This window comes from Budorcas taxicolor, chromosome 11, assembly GCF_023091745.1.
Source record: "Budorcas taxicolor isolate Tak-1 chromosome 11, Takin1.1, whole genome shotgun sequence".
In the NCBI taxonomy this organism is placed as follows: Eukaryota; Metazoa; Chordata; class Mammalia; order Artiodactyla; family Bovidae; genus Budorcas; species Budorcas taxicolor.
In genome coordinates, this window is record NC_068920.1 from 158540280 (window position 1) to 158544729 (window position 4450).

A 4450-nucleotide genomic window follows, 5' to 3' on the forward strand; every position below is an offset into this window, starting at 1 on the left:
CTCAGACACAGTTCCCCCTTAGCTTTGGGTTTCCCAGGTGGCGCCAGTGGTAAATAATCTGCCTGCTAATGTAGAAGACATAAGAGATGCAGGATTGATTCCTGGGTTGGGAAGATCCCTAGAGGAGGACATAGCAACCCACTCTAGTATTTTTGCCTAGAGAATCCCATGGACAGAGGAGCCTGGTGGGCTACAGTCCATAGGCTTGCAAAGAGTTGGACATGACTGAAGCAACTTAGCACGCACACTCGCCCCTTGGCTTTGGAATTGGCAAAAGAGAGAGAAATGGTTTCTGGAGACTGTAGGCTCCCAGGCCAGAGGGGCTGGTGGGTGGGGAGCCTGAGTGAGTTACGCAGTAGAAAGGCCACTCCTTTTCCCTCCTGGCACAGGATCCAGATCCAAAAATTGAAATCTCACTCTTTGGGGCAGTTTTACACATGGAGGAGAAAACAATACACGTGTATATATTTAGTGCTGGCAGAAAGACGAGAGTCACATCAGTTGTACAAACGTAGAAACTGTCAGAGTGGGGAAATGACTTACCCAAAGTGAAAGTCCTGGGAAAGCACAGCAGGACCTCAGCTATGAATCCAAAGCTTGTATCACTGTACAAGAATGAGGAAGTGAGATGAGTGTTCGGAAAATATTTCAGGGAGCGGGCAGTGCCATCTGAGAGTGGGAAGTGGCTTCAGGTCTATTAGGGCAGGATTAACGGTGATTCATCTCTTGCTGAAGCTGGAGTGACTTTGGCTTGCTGGCTACAGAAGGCTGGGAGCGGGGTGTACCCAGCTAAATGTCCCAGCACGTGGGAGACCTGACAACCCAGGTGAGCACGAATGGCCAGGAAGACAGGAGGAACATTTCCGTGCTGACAGCTTTGTTCACATGGGCAGAGTTTCTACGTCAGCAAGTTGGCTGCCACCCAGGGACCGAATGAATGGGGGGATGGGCATCAGTATGAAGGACTTTCTCATTGCTGTGCTTAATTGGTCAGTCGTGTCCGACTCTTTGCGATACCATGGACTGTAGCCCACCAGGCTCCTCTGTCTATGGGGATTCTCCAGACGAATACTGGAGTGGGTTGCCATGCCCTTCTCCAGGTCTCACTGCTAACCCTCCTGTATTCCTTTGTTGCCCCAAGCTGGATTATGACATTAGGGAGTCCTCCGCTTCGGAGATGTGGAAGGTTAAGTGCAGTGTGGAGAGTGGGATGCCATGTTGGAGGCACTCATGTTGCCATGAGGAGGCACTGTCTAGGAGGAAAAAGCCGATTTAGGCAGAAACCAGACAGATCATTTCTAACCTGCACAGTCTCTGATCGTGTCAATTATTTTCAGGTATGAATGTGTCTCTCCTCCAGGCCCCAGCTTCATCCTCCTAGATACCTTATGCATCTTTCTCTCTCTCTCTCTTTTTTGGCTATGCTGGGTCTTTGTTGCAAGGCATGGGTTTTTTTTTCTCTAGTTGCAGAGCATGGGCTTAGCTGCCCTTAGGTATATGGGATCTTAGTTCTCTGGCCAGGGATGGAACTTGTGTCCTCTGCATTAGAAAGTGGATTCCTAACCACTGTACCACCAGGGAAGTCGCTTATGCATCTTTCAGTCAGGTTAAATGTTACCTCCTTTAAGAAGCCTTCTGTGACTCCCCTGGGGCTGAACCAGATGGCACCTCCTCTGTGTTCCCAAGGCCTGAGCTTGCCCACCCACCACAGTACTCATCACAGATGCCAACAGCTGCGTTGTCTGTTGCCCTCACCAGACTCTAAGGACAGGAACTGTGTCTGTGCTGTTCTCCATCAGCTCCTCAGCCTCTGGCAGCTCAACTAACTGACCTGAGGTGTCTCAAGGAATTAGTGCTGATGGTCCCAGGAGGCTGAGGGAGAGACTGAGGAGCTCAACAGCCTTTCTAGAAATTGAGAAGTGAGGACCTCCTTTGGGCAACATTTTTTTTTTAAGCATACTTGATTTACAGTGCTGTGATGGGCAACTTTCTTAACTTCTCTGTACTTCACTTACTAATCTGTAAAATGGGACTAATATGTGTGTAAGGCATAATGTAGGACATGAGGGAGCACTCAGTGTCAGCAATCATAGTTAGTTCTGCAGGAGGGGACATGGAGGCTCAGGGAGGTATGTGCCAGGTCCAAACTCTAGGCTAGAAAAAGCAAGTCTTGGACTCCAGTCTGGGTTCTGGCCTCCAATCTGTGCTTCTCTTCATTCTACACTGCTTGTTGTTGCCTGTCTATTTCACTTCCTCAGTCAATAGACAGGCAATGAACAGCTACTGGATGCCTGCTAGGTGCCAGGTCCCAAGCTGAGAGCTGTAAGGCTGACAACAAAAGATGCTTTTCAGGAGGCAGTGGGATGAGCAAGAATGACATTAGTGTAAAATGCTCCCGGGCTAAAATTCCAGCTTTTCCATGTCCTGGCTATAAGATATTACTAAGGTCTCTGATCTCTGAGCCTGTTTTCTGCTTTAATAATGAGGAAATACAAGACTTCCCAGCAGGAGAGCTGCAACCTAGCACTGGGCACCACTGGATATAAATGGAAGCCAGTTATTATTAATATCCTCAGCATCCCATTTTATTTTTAACCAACCAGTGTGCATGGTAGTTAATTCTTCCCCCTTGTCCAGGCACCCAGGACCTGGTTCTTTGTCCCAGGCCACCACAGTTAATTACTTGTGCATTTCACTAGCTGGGTGATACACACACCAGAGGAACCAGAGATCAAATTGCCAACGTCCGCTGGATCATCGAAGATGCAAAAGAGTTCCAGAAAAGCATCTACTTCTGCTTTAATGACTATGTCAAAGCCTTTGACTGTGTGGATCACAACAAACTGTGGAAAATTCTTAAAAAAGAGATGGGAATACCAGACTACTTGACCTGCATACAACTGGACATGGAACAACAGACTGGTTCCAAATCAGGAAAGGAGTATGTCAAGGCTGTATGTATGTCAAGGAGTATGTATATTGTCACCCTGCTTATTTAACTTATATGCAGAGTACATCATGAGAAACACTGGACTGGATGAAGCACAAGCTGGAATCAAGATTGCAGGGAGAAATATCAATAACCTCAGATATGCAGATGACACCACACTTATGGCAGAAAGCAAAGAACTAAAGAGCCTCTTGATGAAAGGGAAAGAGGAGAGTGAAAAAGTTGGCTTAAAACTCAACATTCAGAAAACTAAGATCATGGCATCTGGTCCCATCACTTCATGACAGATAGATGGGGAAACAGTGGAAACAGTGACAGACTTTATATTTGGGGCTCCAAAATCACTGCAGAAGGTGACTGCAGCCAATATTAAAAGATGCTTGGTCCTTGGAAAAAAGTTATGACCAACCTCGACAGCATATGAAAAGCAAAGGTCCGCCTAGTCAAAGCTATGGTTTTTCCAGTAGTCATGTATGGCTGTGAGAGTTGGACTGTGAAGAAAGCTGAGCACCGAAGAACGGATGGTTTTGAACTGTGGTGTTGGAGAAGACTCCTGAGAGTCCCTTGGACAGCAAGGAGATCCAACCAGTCCACCCCAAAGGAAATCAGACCTGAATATTCATTGGAAGGACTGATGCTGAACCTGAAACTCCAATACTTGGGCCACCTCATGCGAAGAACTGACTCATTGGAAAAGACCCTGATGCTGGGAAAGATTGAAGGCGGGAGGAGTAGGGGACGACAGAAGACGAGATGGTTGGATGGCACCACCGACTCAATGGACATGATTTGGAGTAAGCTCCGGGAGTTGGTGATGGACAGGGACCCGGCGTGCTGCAGTCCACGGGGTCGCAAAGAGTCGGACACGACTGAGCGATTGAACTGAACTGAATGAACATACTGGCAGACGCCCACGCCCCCACTCACATTCTTTCACACAAACGGTAGCAGCGATCAACGCTGTTTTTTTCATCCCTTCACTTTTCCATCTATGGTATCTTGGAAGCGGTCCCCTATTAGTGCATGGTGAACATTTTTCTTTTTTAGCGGTGGCACAGTATTCCATTGTACGGATTCTGTTTTAACGCGGTTGCCGTTACTATTATCAATCTGGGAACTCCGAGGACTTGGGATACTTAGAGCTGTCAAGTTGGAGTCCAGCGTCCGGTTCCAGCCCTGGCTCCACCCAGAATTCACCCAGTCGCCCTGGGCTCCCTCTTCCCCACCCGTACCGTACGATCGCGCGAGTGGGGGTGGGGCGGGGGATGGGGAGGCAGAGAGGACCAGCCTGGCGGATCCCAGTGTCCGAGTGCGGGTCGGCGAGAGGCGCGCGCAACAGCTAGGGGCTGAGGTCAACCTTTCCGGCGTAGCCACTCCGCTATACCAGCAGCACCAAACGCAGCGAGTAGTCTGGCACAATCAAGCTCGGAACCAGCTGTCAGGCCCTCCCTCCTCGGCACCTGATCTCGGGGCAACAACGCTCCGGCACCGGCTACTCAC

General features: G+C 48.9%; 1 protein-coding gene across 1 annotated transcript in view; it reads right to left on the reverse strand.

Annotated features, from left to right (window-relative positions):
• LOC128055749 (uncharacterized) overlaps positions 1-4450 on the reverse strand; it is a 48420-nt gene that overhangs the window by 43944 nt on the left and 26 nt on the right.